The sequence below is a fragment of the Acomys russatus genome, chromosome 27 (assembly GCF_903995435.1).
Source record: "Acomys russatus chromosome 27, mAcoRus1.1, whole genome shotgun sequence".
Classification (NCBI taxonomy): Eukaryota; Metazoa; Chordata; class Mammalia; order Rodentia; family Muridae; genus Acomys; species Acomys russatus.
The window spans coordinates 12,272,994-12,295,155 of NC_067163.1; positions in this window are offsets into that span (position 1 = coordinate 12,272,994).

Below are 22,162 nucleotides of genomic sequence, written 5' to 3' on the forward strand. Positions count from 1 at the left end.
GTAGGGGTTGTCACAGAAGCCTTCTGTGTCCCTCTTTCTCAGTTGTGACTGCAGTCATTGATACCACTGCAAAAGTAGCTCCCTTGTCCCTTACAGTCAGTGGAGCATGAATCATGAATTTCTACATGGTTTCTTGTTACAGCATGGATCAAGAACATTCACATGATCTCCAGTATCAGCACGTACCAAGGACCTCTGCCTGGTCTCGAGTAGCAGTACAGACCATCAACCTCAGCATGGCCCTCTGCCGAAGCATGGGCCATGGACACCATCATTGCCTTAGGCAACAGCATAGGCCATGGACATCAACATGGCCTCAGGCAGCAGTACAGACTACCAATAAACCACAGACATCAACATGTGCTGGCAGCACAGTCCAAGGACATCAACATTACTTCAGGTAGCAGTACAGACTGCTGACATCCCCACAGCCATAGGTAGTGAACACAGGCCACAAACATCAACATATCCCCCAGCCACATCAAGACCATGGGCCCTCAGTGGCAGCATGGACCATAGACATCAACATGGCCTTCAGTGGTAACATAGGCCATGAGCATCAATATGGCTTCCAGTGGCAGGACAGACCATGGATACTCAAATGGCATTCAGTGCTCACATGGGCCACAGACACCAACATGGCCCCCAGCGGCAGTAGGACCACAGTGGCATTATGGACCGTGGACATCAACATGGCCTAGGTGGGTGCACAGACCACAGACATCAACATGCCTTCAGTTGGCAACATATACCATGGGCAACTTTACATGCAAATATTCATTGCAATGGGTCGTTGCTCTGGTTCAAGGTTTCTGGTTGCTGACACACCATAAATTCTGGACCATCACTGAGACTCATCTTAAATATCCTGCTGTTGGCCAGAGTCCTGGTGATCTTACATGCAGAGCAACCAGGGGAAGTTTCCATGTGAGCTCCAGGCTGACACATACCTCCCTGCCCTGATGCCACCTGCCCCAAGGCTCACCAGGCTCCACCTTTGTGCTTAGAGCCTGCAGGCAGCACCACAACCACACATTAATCATTTCCCAAAAGGACAAGAAGTGTGGGCAGCAGCCCAATGCTCTATGCTGAGAGTTGGCCAGCAGGCCTAGGACCACTCATTCAGTAATGATCTCTGATTCTTCAGGAACATCCCCCATCACATGCTCCAACAGCGCATAGATGGAGTAGACGTTGGAGTGGACACAGCACCCACAGTGAGGAAGTAGAGAAAGGACAGACACTAGGACCAAACTATAGAATCTCAAGGCCCCCCTCCAGTGACCGAATTCTTCCAGCAAGGCTCCACCTCTTAAAAATTTCACAACCTTGTAAAACACCATAACCACTTAGGGACCGAGAATTCACACACAAACCTATGTGGGACAATTCACACTCAATTCACGCCCACTGTGTTTTCAAGAGAATAGCTAGAACTGAAGATAAGTGAACCCCAGTGCTGCCTTAACTATCAAATGCCAACCTAAATGCACTACACTTGAGCTGTCTCCCCACGAGAGACAGATATATTGCAACCTACGAAATAACCCTCCATGGTGGGCATGGTGGTGATCTGTCCATCAGTGATCCCCTCGATAAAAATTATCCCTCTAAAATCCAAGCCTGTCCTGATGCTTGTGTTCAAAACAGCTCCTACCATGATGGGCTTAGGATACAAACAAGTCCCATGGTGATTTATTGTTCCCTTCGTGTGGATAAACACATGACTTCAGCAGAGGGAGCAAGAATATTTTGTGATTTTTTTTCTATGTGTGCTCTGGGAGAGGGACCAGTTTTCTCTGTCTCTTAGGACAAGCATGTGACTCTCAGTAATCAGAGCCATCTTTCCTGTCATGGGGGAAGGCAAGGGATGAGACCATGTGAAAGGGAACAGCCCAGACAAGGGCAGCGAGAGACTTGGGGCCAAGGATGTGCTTGAGCTTCTGGGTCAAGTTGCACCTGAGACTCATCACCAGTACCACTTGTCTCAGTCTTAATTTCGTAAGTAGAGATCTGCCTTTTCTACTTAAGCCATGAGTTATCTGTCACCTCTGACCATGTGTTCATTGAATAAAATATCTTCCAGGATCGTCACCACCTCCCAACACTGATACTTCTTCTTGTATACATAACTGGTCCCCAAAAAATATTTTAATATTTCCCAAAGTGTTTGGGAAATTTGCATAGATATCATTCTAGAATCACTGGAGAGAGATTCTGTTAGTTTGTTTTATTTTTCCTTTAAGTAAGAGTCAGCCTGGGCAGTGGAATAATCCTGTGACTCTTTAAATATATTTTCTTTAACATATTAGATGGCATAAAAATAATAAACAGCATCAGCAAATTTAAAAATTCCAAGTGGGTTATTTCATAGTTATCCAACCATGAGCAAAGTATATTTTATTGTCCATGTTTTCAAGGCCAGCTCTGAAAATTTGTGAGTATTGCAATGGAGGGAGAGCCTGCTTCCACCTCCTGACTCATGGAACCCAGGGAAGTAATGACCACACCGTTCCATGGCAGAGAGGAGTGCGGGCTACCAGAAAGCAAGGAAGAACAGCCAGCCAGACTGTGATTCCCCAACTTAGATGTGAAAGGAGGATAGGCCACAGGAGAACCCTGGACTCATCCACTCACCATCATCTCTTTGGCTACTCATCCTCCCTGTGAAAACACTTCCTTTATATGCCATTAGAAAGGGGGCCGCTAGTGGTGCCTTAAAAAAGTGAACAGGACCAGTGAAGTGGCTCAGTGGGCGATGATGCTTTCCACCAAGCCTGATGACTTGAGCTTAATTCTTAGGACCCACATGGGAGAAGGAAAGGACTGATTCTCAGAGCTTGTGTTGTCCTCAAATTTCCACATGCATGGCCTGGCCTACACACACACACACACACACACACACACACACACACACACACACACACACACACACACGTTGTATTTTTAAAATAAGCAACAAATGAACTCATTAAAAAAAACCTAAATTCTATATCAATCTGATTTCCACTCGCTAGCTTTGACCAGGGATTCCATATCAACTCCCCTAAGCATTCTTATTTGACTGTGGCCCTAAGAAGCAGGAAGTGTAAAACAACCCAAAATTCTATTTGGAAGGCACCTCTAGCTGAATGCTTGAAGATGGTCTGTTATACCCCACCTCCGATGGTTCAGGGATAACCCCTGGAGAGCAAGGGTGAAGACTGAAAGAGTCAGAGCTTTCAAGGACTGTGAAGAGCCAAGGAAGCCGTCAGTAAATATGTAAAGAGTGAAAAAGTCACGAGTGAATATGTTTTGCTGACACAGCCACAGACATGTAAAGGAGCAATGTTTCAGGCCCAGGCAAGGCTCAGAAGGATGGCCGACTTCTGATGCATATGTGGGTGTTGCCCGTGTCTACAGACAATACCCTCTGTAGCATTCTTCCCTGGTTATTTACAGCCTGAGGACTGTTTCCCTGCAGACTGCTCCTATCAAGATTAGCCAACCCTACCTCCTTGTTATCTACATGCGATAACCCTGAGCTTCTGAGTGCTGAGGCTTCTCCTTCAGAGAGCTCAATCTACCCCATCCCAGCTCTTCTGTCCCTGTCTGTGTGTGTTTGTCATTTCTTCATTCACTTGACACACAGTTAGGTGAATCCCTGGAGCCAGGCAAGGACTAAGCTGAAGACTGGCGCCACACAGCGTTGTCTGGACATGACAGGCCCATTGCACACATGAAATCACAGCAGTTGTGGCTCCATGCTCAAAACACGCACAAAGTCAAGCCAGCCAAAATCCCAATATGGATGAGGAAGGAGCTCATAAAACCTACCCCTAGCTGAAGATGTTTTCTGCGGTCAAAGGCATCAGCTTTCTTCAGGAATGTGGCCCTGAGAAGTTGAGCATGTTCCAGTGGGTGTCCCTATAGTTGTGCATATACTAGCAGCATTGGGCAGACTGATTAAAGTGTTTTTGAAGTGGGAGGTCTGATGACACATATCTAGGAGGAGATGGAGGGGAGAGACCGGGAGTGGGTTTGATCAAAACTATATAAATGTATGAAGTTCTCAAAATTTTATATCTACATATATATGTGAATGAACACACACACACACACACATATATACACATATATGTTTTAGAACTTTACACACACACAGTCATAGGTTTAAAATAATGAATAATTATAGGGTAATTTTTCTAGGTAAGCAGCTTTGCAGTGCCACTTTAGTTCCTCGTGGCAATACAAGTATTCTTCTTAGGAACAGTGGCTTCTAATGTGTCTACTCCTTAAGGAGAAACTTGCACTATCTGGCCTGAGTCAGCTGCAGCAGAAGGTAAACTCCCTAGGAAGAAGACGCATGCAGGAAGCATAGCTTTTTAGGGGCTTATGCACACCCAATACAGTGGCCCAAACCGGGCTTAAATCAAAACAGGATACAAAAATAACAGGGCAGACATGAGTCCTACAGGCAGCTGAGCTGTTTACTGAGTTAGACAATCCATATGACAGTGGCAGCCAGGAACAATTTGCTTAGACATCTGCTGAAGGAAGATGTTCCAGCTCACTGGAACTTCACTTGCTGGATGCTTGAATGAGCCCCAGAGAAACAGACATCAGTACCCCGTTACACATACAAGGATGAGTCATGCACACAAGCCACTGCCCTGACAGCCACTCAATGCCCACCATCAGCCAATTTACTTATCTTTCCTCACATGCCACCAGCATGCTGTCCCCTACCAGTTTGACATGCCTATGTTCCTTACATGTTTTTGCAAGGCCTCCTGCCCTGGCCTTCCTGAAAACCCTTACTTAGCAACCACATGCATAACACAATGTCAGCTAATCAAAGCAAAGCAGCAGGCCTGCTGTCCTGTTTTGGTTCCTACTGCTGTTACGGAAAACAACTTAGAGGAGGAAGGGGTTTATTTATCCTTACTATTTCAGGTCACAGCCCATCATTGTGGGAAAATCAAGGAAGGAACTTCAAACTGCTAGTCACATGACATCCGTAATCAAGAGTAGAGAGAAATGAATGCATGTATCATCACTTGTTTGCTGACTTTACTAGTCAGCTCAGATTTTCCACTCATATCGTTCAGGAAACTGTTGCCTAAAGAATGGTACCACCCACAGTTGGCTGGGTCATCCCATGCCGCTCCCCAAGGCCAGCTCCAAGAATGGCAAAGAGGAGAGAAGAGAGGAGGATCCGCGGTAGGGAGAATTGAGCAGGCAATGGACAGCTGGTTAAGGGAAACCAACCGTTGGTTGAACGACTAGCTAGAGGATCTGGTTGTTGAGTAGAGGTTGAGGAACGGAGGAAAAAGAGATACTTGGAGACTCGGGCATATGCGGTACAAAAAGGAATGAAGGTGTCTATCCTATTTCTGGTAAGGGATGCATTTTGACTAACTGCGTCACTGAAACTAGTCAGGACACTTTTATGTTGTTGAAGCAACGCCCGCTATGTTACGCTGCCTGTCAACATCACTCGGTCTTGGTTTAGTAATCTGAGAGTTGAGGTACTGCATAGAGCTACTTTATCCTTAAAGTGAGAAAGAAGATGTGTGGCCTCTCTTATTTGAGGAATTTCAGCACTGATAGCCACTATCTCTAGCTTTGCTGTTACGACCACGTCACTTATTAAGGAAGCCCATACAGCTCACTATGTAGATCAGCTATCTAGGAATGTCTCTCTGGCATTATTTTATCAGAAAAACATTGATAAGGGACGTCAGGATAGAGTCAGTGCTCCTTGAGGAAGCAGTTTTATATATGGGAAACCAGATTCAGAGCATCAAGGTTGGATTAGCAGTACCATTCTAGTCTACGTTTAGATGGATTTACATGACTCCATTACAGTATGATGCCCACAGTCTTCACTGAGACTTCCCATGCAAGTCTAGGTTGTCAAGTTGACAGTGAAAGCTAAGCATAGCACGGGCATTATTGTCCTCTATAGAACACCCATGTCGTAGATTCTCCATATGTCGTAGTGTCAGAAACATCCAAGTCGGCTACTCCCTCCATCTACATGCACACCTATATTATGCAACAGAAACAACTCCAAGTTGATCATATTCTCTTCCTGTCAATGTGATTGACCTAATTACTTGCAGCAGGTAATTGAGAAAGACCTGACTGCCTCACAGCAGGTGCATTGTCTTTGTGTCATTTAGTGCTGAAAGAACTTAATTTTCTTCCTTTCACATTTCAAACACATAAATCTGGTGATTTATTTCAAAAAATAAAGAAAGTGAAAGCAAGGGAAATTAAGATAAGCCTGCATCCTACTTATTAGTGTGTCTTGATACATGCCAAAGCATCCAACGCTGCTGTGACTACTCTGGGAAGGAAACAGGGCCACACTTATCTTCTAGCCCAGCTAATTCTAGAAAACATTTTTTCACCTAATTTAGAAGCTTGGATAACAGCTGGACTTGCCTGATTGTTTTTCCTCCTCTATTGGCATCTGTTTTTTAATCTAGTAGGTCAGATGACAGAAATTGCCTTACACCTCTTCTAAAATGTTTCTGGCCTTTTATTTTTGTCTTTTTCAACATTTGCACAGATAAATAATATCAGTGTGTGACACATGGCCTGAGTAAAGAACGCTGGCTGAGTCGGGAGAGAGGCACTGGATTTTGGCAGGTTTTTCCAATGGCCTGGCGATCACTGTTCTTCCAATGAGGACACATTTTTGTGGAAATCACACCCAGACACATCCCCCACCCAACCCATCCCCCTCTAACAGAGCAGAGCACAAGAAGAATGGCAGAGTTGTCAATAGTCAGTGTCAGAAGAGCCACAGAAGGAATCAGGCTGATGGCGCACAATCAGGCTCTTAAATTTCCTTTTTGATAGTATTAAGTTTACCCAACTGTATTGCCTTTGCAAGCTCATACAACGTCTTCACTGGCGTGTATATCGTAAAGATGGATTTGTTTCCATGTTGGACGCTGTTTATTATTTTAAGAGCCACCTGTCACTTCTAGGATCCATGTCAGGGACTGAGCTACTGAAAACAAAAGAGGTGGCATCTGTTTGATGTGACTGTTAAGTTCCAGGAGGCCCGTGCAGCTCCAAATGCTGCCCAGTCTGGCTCAGCGCCCCAACTCCAGCCACAACAATACCAGTTTACATTCAGAACCCCAAAGGTAGAAAGCTACTTGCTTTGTATTAATTTTTGAACCTCCACTAAGTCATGTGACATTTCTGAGCTGGCATTTTCCTTCCACTAAACTGAAAACATCAATATTCAACAAGGTATCAAAATTAATAAAGGAATTGACAGCTAAGTACATTTTTCCAGGAATTCAGGAGCCTGAGAGGACATGCACACAAACCTATGTTCTGGCTAAACCTGGATTTGTTTACAAAGTGAGAAAGGGAAAGAGAGGGACAAGACTGGTCATTTCACCAAGCACCCAAATCCAAGGAGAGCCATTGACCCCACGTGGCCACTCTCCACCGGAGTCAACCTGATGTGAAACAATGCTGAGCTCTTACAAGGATAGGACCTTCTCCAAAACCTATGCAAAATAAACAAAGCTTAAACATAAGTTTGTAAAAGTTGGATGACGTCCCTAAGGGCAGCAAAAGCTGAGCCTCCCTGTTTATATCTGAGACATCCCTGAGGACTCTGGCCATTATTATCCTAGACCAGCAAATGAGACTAAGTCTAGGGTACTTATGCATTAAAAGTAACATAATTTGGAGTCTGGGGAGATAGACCAATATAAGAGCACATGATGCACAAGTATATGAGAGCCTGCATGGAAACCTGGGCAAGGCCACACACATACTGAAGCCCCAGGGCTGTTAGAGCAGGGACAAGAAGATGACTGGGGCTTTCTTGCCACCAGCCAATCTCCAGGCTCAGTGGGAGACCCTGTCTTGATGGAATAAGGTGGAACGCCATATGTCAGGACACCCAACATGCAGTGTCTGCATGTGTGCAGAGGTGTGCTTACCCACCCACACCCACACGCTCGAACATTACAAACACAACAAGGTGTCAGGGGCACAGAAATAATGCAATTTCACTTATACTGGAAAGCTGGTAGGAAATAAAAAGTCACAGTGATGTGTAAAATATTTACCGTTGCACAACTCACTTGTTCTTTCTTGGGAGTCCATTTGTCCCTGCGGGAAGCAGTTTTCTTGCACAGGAGTCAGTTCTTTCTACTGCGTATAGGATATGTACAGCTTAAGGCAGCATTGTCAAGCATGAGCTAAAACATTCCTTACATTTCTACTCTCTGGTTCTGCCCCGACATGAGGCCCTGAGCTACGCTAGTCACGGTAACTTCGATAATGATGGCAACGCATTAGTTCTCTGCCGCCATGGGCGGCATGGACAAGAGGAAGGGTGTGAGAGTCAGGGAAGTAGCACAGTCATTTCCCAGGTCTCATGACCACATGGCCGGTTATCAGATGAAACTCGTGCAGTCTACCATTGGGGTTCAGAAGAATATGGTTGTGATGTTCAAGTGTGTAGTCAGACTTTTGCATCCCTGAGACAAACACCAGAGGACAATGACGTAGAGGGAGGAGTTGTTTGTTTTGGTCTGCAGCTTCAGAGACCTCGGCCCATATTTCCCAGCTCAGTTCATTCTGGGCCCCTGGCAAGGCAAAGCAAAGCACCACAGAAGCAGAGCATGTGGTAAAGGCTACTCTGCTCATGATGGACACAATGCAGAAACAAGAAATGCTTCCAAGGACACACCTGCCACAACCCACAGCCTTCAGCCGGGCCCCACTGCCCAACCAGAGGGTTACCTGAGTGTGCAGAACCTTCTTGGCTCTTGGTGAGAGTCACTGGAAAATGAGGGCCCTAGAAATGCAGTGGACACCAAAACTACCCTGAGCTGAGTTTTTGAGTTTGTTGTTTTATAACCAAAATAGCAAGGAGATATGGTCAAGGAGCATGCAGAGCAAATGAGGTTTATTAATGAAAAGTAAAAAAGAACTCCTGAAAGAAAAGTTAAAAAAAAAGGTTCTAAAGGATGACCGCCCCCCCCCCCCCGTGCTGTCCCTTCCAGTGGGCTTTTGGGAGGATCTTAAGACAGGAATTGGACAGAACCTGGGAGGATCTTTATAGAGACTGATAATTGTCTAGCATATCACAGGCTGGGACAATAGAGTCCACATGCTCAATGCATGTTCTCCTATCTAATGGAAGAATTATTCATCCACCCAGAGATGGTCACAATACACCATGGACCCTGCCCTCACTGGATCCTGTCTCATTAAGGTTCCCAGGGCCTCCAAAAACAGCATCAACAGCTGCAGATCAAGCCTTCAATATATGAGCCTTTGGGGGAGAATATGTAATATCAAACCATAATGCCTCAAGTTATGATAATATACCAGTGTGAACACAAATTATGCTTATGATAACATATACACATACATATACATTAAAGAGCCATATACATACAGACACACAAACTCACAAACCTGCACATAGCTCATAAACACCATGCACAAACACATGCACATAGCACATACAAATATACATAGTACACACATACACACAACATACATAGATATAGCACATGGCACATGAGTACATAACACACATGCATCACACAAACACATCACACACATATACATACACAATATGCATATACCTATATGGGCATATTGCACACGGCACACATATACATAACATACACACAACACACAAGGACATAACACAAATCACACACATATATACAAACATACAGCATACACATATATAACAAACATATAGCATACACTTACACACAACATACACACACACCCATACAGACTTAGTACACGCACGCGCGCGCACGCACACACACACACACACACACACGCCACTGTCCAATCCCTGACATGGACATGCCCTCTCTTCCAACAGCCATCTGTAGTAGTTTGTGATGATTCTCATCATGGTCTTCCGAAAGTGTGTTCACAGGGCTTTGGTTGCCAGATCGGCATGATCTGTGTATTACCAAAGCCCTGCACAACCCTGCTGAAAAGGATCCCTGGAAAAAACAATTGGAAAACTGTGTACATGCAAAGATAATGCAACCAGCTGGGCCCCATTTAGCCCTTGCCACTGCTAAGTTGTTATTGCTCATTGTTCTGGCTTCCTATGCTAACATCGTAATTTAACACAAGTTCCGAGGAGGGTTTCACATTGAGGGACTTGAGAAAACACCAGAAGCATGAGACTAATGGGAAATTAGATTACACATTTACTATAAGGAAAAATCTGCTCTGGTGCCTCCAGGTGTCACATTTGTCAGCAGCAGCATTTCTCTGAGATACACACTGAGGAACCCTTCACCTCATTTGTCAGTGTGCCATGCGGTCAAACATCACCAGACCCACTAGTGTGAGCCAAAACCATCTGGCCAACAGAAACGGGCTAATAAAATTAAGACTGTGATTCATTTTTTTATAAAAAAAAATTACCATCAACCAAATCCATAAAGCAGCGTACATATATAGATAATATCAAATCAGGAATGAGCACGTGGCCAGGCTGTGGTCCCCACAAACTGCTTGTTTTAAAATCACTCCTTTCACGTTCAGTTTTTACTGTCACGGTCATCATCTCACCTTTATGCAAAATAATTGGTCCGCAGAACATGACCGACAGTCCCCAGGCAGGATGACACAATGGCCCGGACTGAGCTGCTTGGCTCAATTTGAAAACTGCCTCTGGGTCAGTACTTCCCATCCCGACAAGCTGCAGATATGCTCACACTCCTGAGGGAGGCTGTGTGGAGAACCAAGTCGGGCAATGGGCAAAAGGGGCACAGAAAATGGCAGGTCCGCTTCAGTGGAGGTCATGGGTGGGGGGAGTGCCAAGCCACCCTTCAGTGAAGGTCATGGTGGGGGTGTGACAAGCCCCACTTCAGTGAAGGTCATGGTGGGGGTGGGGGGCTGGGGGGAGTGCCAAGCTCCACTTCAGCGGAGGTCATGGGAGGGAGTGTGTCAAGCCCCACTTCAGCGGAGGTCATGGGAGGAGGTGTGTCAAGCCTTCTTCCTGTGGAAACTGAAGAATCGCAAAGATTCATGAGCTAGAGAACTGCAAATGGCCATTAGGAACATAGGTCCCATCAGATCACTGCTTGAGTCTATGAAAAATAGCAGGGTGGGCCTGATATTGTAGGAATTTCAATTGGCATTAATTTTTCTTGCTGCTATCAGATTTTTTTTCAGTAATTTTTTATTTCGATTGTAGAAAATAAAAGTGGATCCTTCCAGGGGTTGGATGAAGGGAAACAAAGCATTACCTATTGGGCCATTTGTGACCTGGCACAGAGATTATACGGGAGCACATAGGCAGGCATCCAGGACCTCCTTGATGGAGGAAGAGTGAGTGCCTGTTAGAGAGTAGATGTGGGTAATGATCGACACATTTCCCTCTAGGCTTGGAGGAGGCTAATACAATATAAGAAAGGGGCAGCCTCAAGAAGCCACAAAAGTGCAACTCACTCACCTCTCTCCCTGCACACCTGCACCCTGCTGCCTCCGTAGTATGGTTTATAGGTTCAAAGATAATCGGAAAGGGAGAGAGTGTGGAAGCCTGTTGTCATAAGCAACTACTCCAGCTGGTCACTGCAAAATGTATTCTTCTAAGTAGTATTTACCTTCAGAGACAGAGCTTGCTTCCTCCCTCTCTCCCCCCTTCCCTCTCCCTCCATGTGAGCACACTATGGGAAGGTAGCCATCTGCCAACCAGGAAGATCCCTCACCACATTTAACCATGGGCCATCCTTTTTTCTTATCCTTACTTCCAGCATCCAGAACTGTCAAGGAAGCAATCCCTTGTTTGAGCCATGCTGTCTCTACAGTGTTCTGCTACATAGCCTGGGCTCAACAGGATAATCAGGACCTCTAGCAGACCACAGATAGACCATGGTGCACTAACAATGGTGAAACACTCAGAAAGAGCTGAAGCACTGAGCCATGAGCTCTGTGCACTGTGGGACCTTGAGTATGGGTTTGGGAACCATTCAACTGCAGCCATTTGGTCCTGAGGGACCTTGAGTGATGGTTTCTATTCCCTCTGCCTGGTTGTCTTATCTTTAAAATGGATGTAGGTGGTGGTGATGAGGACAATGGTGGTGGTAGTGCTGATGAGGGTGGTGACGACAATGAGGACAATGAGAAACATTTTGAGGGTGCTGATGATGGTATCTTCCTTTCTAGGATGCTGGAAAGCACTCAAGAAGTTTATCTACAGATACCATCTGGAATAATGGCTGGACACAGTGAATACAGAAACAAGAGTCTTGTCAGTGAGAGCCCAGAGCTGGTCAGTAAAGACCTGGGTTGGGATCCAACCAACCCTATGAAACTGAAAACATTTCATCACTTTTTGAGCTCCAGTGCTTCTTCAGGAAAAGGTGGCGGGAGACACTAAGAGCTTTTATTTAATCTATAGAACTCTTGTCATTTCTCATTTTAAACTTTCCTATTAATAACTGTTATGAACTGAGGTGAAAGCCCAGGTTAGCATATGCCATGTTTGTTTTAGAGGAGATGCCAGAGCTGTAGGACTTGGAGAGACCAGGGGGAAGCAAAATCAGTAAGCCCTCACCCATGGATAAGAAGATTTCCAGTGTTCAGGGGTTTTTATCAGGAGTTTAGTCATACATGTTCGCCTAATTGTCAACACAAATCTATACTGTGAGTGTTACGTTACAAATGCTGTGGGGGACACTGAGGTGCAAAGAAGCAAAGGAACATTTTCAGTTCCATAAAACTGATAGGATCCTAACCGGGTCCTCACTACTCAGCTCTAGGCTTTAAAAACAACGATCCCTTTGGTGTACTAGCTGGTGTCCAGTCGTTGTTCCATATTCCAGATGGTGCCTGTAGATCAACTCCTTGAGGTTTTTTCAAAAAAAAAAAAAAAAGAGGCAGATAGCATTGTCCCCATCACCCCCATCACTGTCATCATTGTCTTCAGCCTCATCATCACCACCTCTCCTCTTTCATGCACAGGAAAGACAGACTCTGACTCCCCACTCTACGTCCCTCGGGATGAAGCAGTGGCCTCTGTCTCTCACTAGCTACTGTCCTGGCCACAGATGCCATCCCAGAAGCTGGAAGGCCTTGTGCTGCATGAGCTGCATAGTGGCTGCAGACACAACTCTGACTGTTAACAGAAGTCCTGGCCTTTCATCTGTCACCCAGTGTACTCTAGTCACCAGCCTGACTGGTGTCCTGAGGTTGGCAACAGGTTAAGAGGACAACGTTTTACAGTTACTTTCCATTTGTAGAGAGTCCATGTGAAATCACTTTAGATAATTTTTCTCTATACTTGACCAAAGGAGAAAAACAAACACATTCTTTATTGTAATATAATTTTCAAGGTTAAAGAAATTACAAAGAGCCAAACACTAACCTCTAGTGATCTAATGTCATCCATAAACAGTAACAAACTCAAGTGTTTGTGAAGGTGCTCAGTATGTCAGTGGTGGTTCTTGTATTTCTCTTCTTTCTATCCCTTTCTTGTTCTTCTCTTGGTAGTCTAGCCCAGATGGTAAATAAAAGGGGGGGGGTCATTGTCCTGAGAGTTCTTTGAGAGGACACTGAGCTACAATGCTGGTAGGGTTCACAGGGCAACATGTAGAGGCATGGTTGCTCCGTCCCTCCCTCTGTTGCTTAGATGTAAAGTTTCCAGTTATATCTACAAGGTTGATGAGCGGTCTGTTTCTGTGTTGCTGAACGTTCTCAGATTAATTTCTATAATGTTTCTTGTAACATCCAAGTGAGAAATATCTATTGACATTGCTGTTCTCATGATAGAAATATCTATTATTGGTAAATGGAATGAGAGACTGCACTGAACAAGAACAAACTGTATAATCTAGTTTGATACTTCACTTTGAAAACATTTAAATCGCACACTCCTAAATGAAAGTGGCAATATAGACACGGGGGTCTGAGATGCCCATCTACACACACACACACACACACACACACACACACACACACACACACACACATGCACACACAATGAGACTCCACAAAATAAGGACCACATGAGAAAAGGCTGTCACAGTGACACTGACTAGTGCATGTGTCCTGGGCACCTGTGGTTGCCATAGCAGAACAACGCAGATCAAAGGGTTCAACCATTAAATGTTTGCCTCTCCTGGCTCAGGAGGCTGGGTCTCACAAGAGCAAGCTGCTGGCTGGCTCCACATTTGCTGAGAGTGCACATACCCTCATAGTGTCACATTGTAGAAGAGGGCGAGAGGAGCCCTCCGTCTCCTTTTTTTAAAAAGATTTTATTTATTTATGTATATGAGCACTCTGTCTGCATGTACACCTGTCCACCAGAAGAAGGCGTTAAAGGGTATAGATGGTGGTAAGCCACCATGTGGTTGCTGGAAATTGAACTCAGGACCTCTGGAAGAGCAGACAGTGCTCTTAACCACTGAGCCACCTCTCCAGTCCCCTCTGTATCTCTTCTTAAGAGTACTAATGTCAGCCCCAAGGTCCTGTCTTCATGACCTGATCCTCCCACCAAGGTTCCCTCTTCTAATTTTACTGCCTTGCGATAAGATCTCAATTTGTGAACTAGAATCAGGGGACACAGATTCCAACTTATATTATGAGTTTTCAAAACAGTATTACTTAAACATACTTTTTATGTAGGTAATCACTTTTTGGCTTTACAAATAACATACTTTCTGTTCCTTGGCAAAAAAAAAAAAAAAAAAATGCCACAGGGAATAAAAGTATATGATAGGAATATTATAATACTAAGCAAAAAAGTGAAGAACTTTATGTGTATGACACATTTTTAGTATTTTGAAACAAGCTAGACTAACAAACTTCTTTTTATTGGCAACAAAACAAACTATTGCAATCATAAATCTGCACCATTGTCCATGTCCCTTGCTGTTGTTCCACGTCTGTGCTAAGATCATCATGACTTAGTTCTCAGCCCACTATTCTGTTCTTTCCTATTATTCCAGGTTGTGACAATAGAACTGTGAAAAAGAGGGCAAACATAGGAAAGACGTGTGGTGGTCTGAAAAGTGTGCCGTGGGCAGTCTAATTGTAGGAACCATCATTAGGTATGACGAATCCGCAGACACAGTCTGCAATTGCTACAGCTCTGGCTCGCCCCAGGCCTCGCTGGGAAGGCACTAAGGACAGTGCTATTTCCTTTGTCAACTCATTAGTGTCTGGTATGTGCCCATATACAACATTCATCATGGCCACTTCCCTATTGTACTTGTTTTCTGTTTAGGAAAAAATAAAGTATGAAATGCCAATGGGGTACATGCCTCTGTGCTTGGTAATGCAAAGGAGACAAAGATGGACAAGTCCTGGACCTCAGCTGTAAAAAAAAAAAAAAAAAAAAACCTCCATATTTCATCAGAGAAGAGGGCTGGCACAGAAACAGCCACAGTCCTGGTAAACATAGGTAACTGTCAACTGAGAGGTGAGACTCTGGGTTTAAAGTATTCAAGAGTAGCATTAGTGCTGGTTAGAATGTCCATACCCAGGAAATGCATGAGCTTGTCTCCTACTTGAGATGTCAGGGACAACTGAAAGGAGAAAGTAGAATTTGAGCGAGCTGAGAATTAAAAGAATGGGTGTGGTACAGAGAAAACATGTGGCATTTGTCTTTCTGCATCTGAATTATCTCATACAATATGATCTTTACCTGAAAGTGCATGATTTCCTTTTTCTTTACAGGTGTGTAGTATTCCATACCGAATATGTAGTACACCAATCACGAGAGTCTCTCAAGTCCATAAACTGAAGATGGTATGCTGAAGTGCCAACGTTTGAATAACTTCTCAAAATCCTAGCAGATATCAAGTACAGCCCTCTGATTCTAGAGCCTTTTGCCAGAACCTGGGAAGCACTGGATGTCTCTGAGTGTCTGCCTACCATGTTCCCCAACCCTTTGTTTGTTCTGTATGTAATTTTGTTTTGTTTTGTTTTGTTTTTTCAAGACAGGGTTTCTCTGTGCATTCCTGGCTGTCCTGGAATTGGCTCTGTAGACCAGGATGGACCAGGCTGGTCTTGAACTCAGAGATCCTCCTGTCTCTGATTCCCAAGTGCTGGGATTAAAGGCATGTATCACCCAGTCTTCTCTATAGATAATGTTTTTTAAAACACCCAATACTGATAAAGGAGCTAAGAATGCCCCAACCTCATGAATACTTCTGCAAAAGCAATGGGGTAATCAGGTACAAATTGTGACAATGTCCACGGTTTGTGCTCTAGTCTATCAAAGTCCGAAGACTTTTCCCTATAACACAGCACAGTGCATATGCCAAAATGGCCCTGGCAGAATAACAATCAACCTGAATATGTAACAATAAGATTCAAATGAGTGGTGAGACTGTACCCTAGCTGAGGAGCTTTTGGCAATTGATGGGGGCTGCGGGGCACGGCCATCAATAGGCTGCCCGAGCTCATTCAGATAGCACTAATTGGACTCAGTGGGCTTTAAAAAGAAAATGAGAAGATATGTTGGGGGGACCCAGGGGAAGTAGGAAAGAAGAACTAGGGTAGATATAATAAAAATGAGTGTGTGTATATGTTGTGTTTATGTGTGTTCTTATATGAGTGTATAGTCAAAAATAAATAAAAATTAAATTTGATTTTAATGTAAATGTTATGAGTAATTTTTAAAAAGAATTAAATGAGTGGTGTGGCTCCCTTGAATGATATGGGGAAATGTTCTCAAATAATTTTAAACAGAAAATCAATGTCTAGAGCTTTGAAAAAATATTCTCCAGTTTTGAATATAAATCATGGGTGCACACACACACCGTTAACAGAATTTATATATATGGAATATATATGAGGGAGAGAACCAGAAAGAATATTGACATCTGCATGTATAGATCCCTTGGAGATGTGGGAATGCGTTTATTCTAGCAGTCACAGCACCTGTGATACCTGGTCCTGACAGACACTCTGAACTGATTGAATACTAGATTGTTTTCTGTTACCTTCTTTATTCTATAGTTTCTCATAATGATTCTGGTATAGTCAGGAAATTGAATGATCATAAATATGCATCTGGGTCTGTGTCAGATCTGTGATGTTCATTTCCTTTTGCTTCTGTCCTGGGCAAATGTGAGTGCTTTCTGAGAAACCAGCCTCTGAGGATGCTGAGATGAGCCCATCTCCCCCCCGGGGCGGGGGGGGGGGCTGCGACACGGGTAATCACGCTAAAATAAAAGGAAGATGTAAGTGCCAGCTTTGGACCCTCCATAGCTCCCCCGTAGCAGGGTCATTTTGATGTCGGCAGCAGCTGTGAGTTGGATCAATCTGAAAAGCCCCAGACAAAGTAAAGGGGGCTCTTTGTTGTCGCTCCTGCAGTGCAGGAGAGATGGTCCCTTTACAGCAGCAGGAGGGGGAGGAGGAGGGGGTTGTAATCCAGGATGCAGATGCTGGAGATGGGCAAACAAGGTCGAGGTCATGATCAAGTTAAGCCTCCAAAGGAACAGATTTTTCCATTCTCAACAGTGATAATAGCTTTTCTACTTTTCTCAGTGTTTGTTTCCTAATGTTTTCTGCTGTAGAAACACCACAAAGAATCGAAGAATCTTCCTCCAGATTCTCCACTTCAAGAAAGAGGATGAATTGGTTATTTTACACGGCTGGGACCAAAATACCTGATAGAACAATTACTGAGAGAGAACATTTATTTTGTCTCACAATCCACACTGGGTCACTTGGCCCCATACGTGTGAACAGAATAAAATGGTGAAAGAAGTATGTGCCTGAGGAGAGCTGTTCACTCTGTGACGAACACGAAGCAGAGAAACAAGAAGTTTCCAGTAACACGATGTACCATAGACCCCACCACACACACTCACAAACTCTGTAGCTGGGCACTACCTCTTAAATTTTCCAGAACCTTCTAAAACATGGCCACCAGCTGGGTGTGGAGAGTTCCAGGGGAAACATTTCCTGTTTAAACCACAAAGGGCCACTAGAGAATCAGTGAGCATGCCCTCACATCCTGAGTTTAATGTGATCAACACGGAAGAGGACACCACATCTCCCCAGGGGCATGGAGGGCAGTATGCTCCATCCAGCTTCTCCCTCTTTGTGTATCCGTAAGACATGTGGGGTTTCTGCTCAGAATGAAGCCTGCCTTTGCTCTCCTACCCAAAAGAAGGAAGAACAGCAATGGAACGAATGATCCATCTTCCACAAGTATCCAACCTGCCTGGACCTGTATGGTGGTTCATTTTATGTGAGTCAAGTTGGCTTGACCACAGCACCCAAATAATCAGACAAAGATTATCCTGGGTGATTCTGTAAGAGTGTGTTCTGAACAGTTAAACTGATGGGCTTTAAATAAAGCAGAGTGCCTTCAATATTGCAGGTTGTCTGCATCCAGTCAGAAAGCTGACTATAGAAAACAACCAGTCCTTCTCAAGCAAGAAGGAATGTGCCCCCAGACAACCTTAAACTTTAAAGGGAAATGTCAGGTCTCAGCCCCCAGCTCAGACTCCAGGTGAGAACTTGTCGGCTTCTATAATCATGAGTCTGAACCACAGTATCCATCTGGTCATCATCTATCTATCTATCTATCTATCTATCTATCTATCCTCTATCTGTCTCATCTACCTATCATCTATTGTTTATCTATTTATTTATCATCTATCCATCTTCTCCCTTCTGTCTGTCTCTCTCTGTCTCTCTCTTTCTCTGTCTCTCTCCAACCTCTATCTCTGTCTCTCTCCAACCTCTATCTATGTCTCTCTCTGTCCCTCTGTCTCTGTTTATCTCTTTCTCTCTCTGTCTCTCTCCAACCTCTATCTCTGTCTCTCTGTCTCTCTCTTTCTCTCTCCAACCTCTATCTATGTCTTGCTCTGTCTCTCTCTCTCTCTCTCTCTCTGTCTCTCTCTTTCTCTCTCTACACACACACACACACACACATACACACACACACATACACACACATACACACACACACATACACACACACACATACACACACATACACACACACACACACACAGTGTGGAATACTCTGATACTACCTATCACATATGCTTTCTGGATTTCCTTGCCTGGCTGTGTAATGAGCTCTGCAAACCCTAAGCTGAGACTGTCACTCTGTTGACACCTTTGTGCAGACTCTTGTGGCTTCTGAGTATCTCGCCCCTGGTCAGTTCCTCACACACTGTGGCTTCAGCAGCTGCCTCTGGGTCCCACATCTAACTTCAGCTATGCCATGCTTTGCTCCAGCACATTGTCATGTACAAACAAGAGGAACTGCTAACAGACAACAGAAAAAAGACTATTCTTGGGAGCCGACTTGCCTGATGTTGTACTCAATTCCCCTGCTGTGCTCATGGCCTGTCTCCCATCCAATACCCTTCTCTTTCTGTTTCTCATTGGACCCAAGGAGACTGCAGATGCTTCTGTAAGTGGATAGCTTACTCTGCAGATCTGGCTGCCCTTTGGTACCCTTCTTAATCAAGCAATGCAGAAAAGCAGTACATACTATGAAGGGCACACCTGCCAGAGATGTGTGGTCAGAGGAAAAGAACATCCACTGCAACAAGAATGGATGCCTTTATGTGTGATTTCATGTAGAACTGATGTTTTGTTATGTTCATAACAGAGGAAAGTTTGCTGGCTGGTGGCTGGCTGGCTGGCTGGCTGGCTGGCTGGCTGGCTAGTTGGCTGGCTGGCTGGCTGGTTGGTTGGTTGGTTGGTTGCATGTTATCTTTTCACTTTAACAAATATAATAATAACTGAATAACTTTCTGTAGGGTGACCAAAGTGTCAATACCATGCAGTGCGATAGAACTGAAAATCACAAATGGACTAGCATAGCGGTAGGATGCAGACAGGAGGGACTAGACACCCAGAAGGCAGGCATGTGGTCTGAATGGGGAAAGTTGCCGGTTGGCCCAAGTATTTGAACACTTGATCCCTCATTGGTGTACTGTTAGGGTGATTTTGGAGGTATGACCCTGCTGTGGGAGGTACATCACTGTGGGCAGGTTTTGAGACCAGGAAACCTCACCCTACCTCCACTTCACTCTCTGTAACCTCTCAGCTTCCTGCTCTGACCATATTGTCTATCCGTTGCCATGCCTCCCCCACCCCAAGTGGACTCTTACCCCTCTGGAACTACTTGTCCCAAATTAGCTTGTCTTTCTTGGTCATGGTATTCTATCACAGAAACAGAGAAGTAACTAATACAGGGCTTAAAGCACATAGGCAGAAATGCAGAGTTTAAATAATGTTCTTGATTTTTTTTTTTTTTTTTGGCTCATTCAGCTAAAAATATATATTGAGTATCACCTGTCATATAACCAAAAATAAATGTACCTTTCCTATATTGTAAAGCACATCATACATAAAATTCAGTCTTAAATAATATAATTAGACAGTTCTCACCATCATCTTAATCAAACACTGAGTTACTTAGGCAAGAAAGGAGAGGGGAAGAATTTGTTCAAACAATACCTGACTAGCATCCTCCCCTGACAAGGACCATGCCTTTCAGGGAATGGGATGCATACAGCACAGAAAATTTCACCAGAGTCCTGCATAACCAAATCTATATTCCATGGCTGAATTAAACCCTCCAAAATCCCAGTGTCCATTACAGATCTGCTAAAGTGTGCACCATGTGAGGGTGCTTCCCCCAGCCCTGAGGTCAACAGATTGGGGAAAAGGCCATATGAAGCTGGTACAAACTACAGACTCAATGTGATGCCCAAGTGCAAGGTAACAGGGTAATAAAAATCCATTACCTGACATAACATTTCCCCCCAGGCTCCTATGGACTCTAAAGGGCAGGCTTGCACATAATTAAATATCCAAGAGGAGCACAGGGACTCTGAAGGTCTCAGTCTCAGCCTCTCCCTCCTGCTTACGACTGTTTGGATAAGATTATGTCTCAGAAACAACCATCTCTTCTACCTGTATTCTTTTCATTACAATGAGTAAAGACTAGCAAGCAAAAACAGGCATAGAGGGGTGAGCAGCCTCATCAAAATTCAGAACGCAGTGTGCTGGAGGGTTGCGTGAGAGCTTCCTGTGGCTCTCAGCATACTGACTCAGCATCCAGCATACCTCCCGGCTTCTCCTCCGTGTCTTACCCAGAGCTCACTTTCTTCCTGTGGTCTTGTTCACTGCTTCCTTCTTTCTGTGTCCCTCACTGTGGTTCCAGGTTCTCCCTCCCGACTCAGCTCCCAGCTGGTTGTGTCTGTGACAAGCCAGCCCTGCCTTCCAGAAACCCCTTTCTAAGCTCCACCGAGTCTCAGTTGCCTGGAAGGACTAACAAGATGACTGGTTCAGGCAGTAAATATTGTATCTACAAAACAGAGAGCAACAGCTTAAAACTCAGTTCTCAATGAGCCCCCCGGGCCTCAACCATGAACGCTGTACCCTAACTCCAGTTCACGACAGTACATAAATGACAGTACTCCAGAGTGAGGGGCCACATGATCCATGGAGTTGGAAAAGGACATGCTGCTGGAGGTTGTGCCCACTTCATTGAAGCATGCAAGTGCCCACGGCCATGTGTACTTCCAGGCAGGAGACCTCTCGCAGTGGTGCAGGGGAGCCCAAAGGCTAGCCACTGAGGTGCAGCCTCCTGTTCAGAGACACGCTTAGTTCTGTTTGAGCCTTTGACTTATACAATTCACACCCACATATTCAGTGGAAACCCCACTTTATTCAGAGTCTCCTTTTGATTTAAAGGCTAATATCACCCAAATCCCCTTGAAGTTGGAACCTAAATTAAACACAAACCATAATGCTGTTAGTCTGTAATTAATTGATAATAAAGGTTTAAAAAACAGGAAGCTCGTTGCTCTTAAGGTAATTCTTAATGGCTTAGTGCACATAATATGTAAAAGCCAGTTCTAAATAATGTAATTAGACACCTATCATCTTTTTGTTGGTTTTTAATTAATTTTTAATTTTTTTACATATACATTTATATTATACATATATACAGTAAACTACCTACAGCAAGGAGAACCGTGAAACAATCAGGAATTATATAAATATTACATTCATAATGTTTTGGCTATTTGTATTTGGCAGACTTAAAGAAAACATCTTTCCTATTTTGGTACTTCTTAAATTCTGAATGCAAACCAATATCTTTATTTTTTTTAGCAATTTTTTATTATTTTTCACATGTACATTTATATTATTA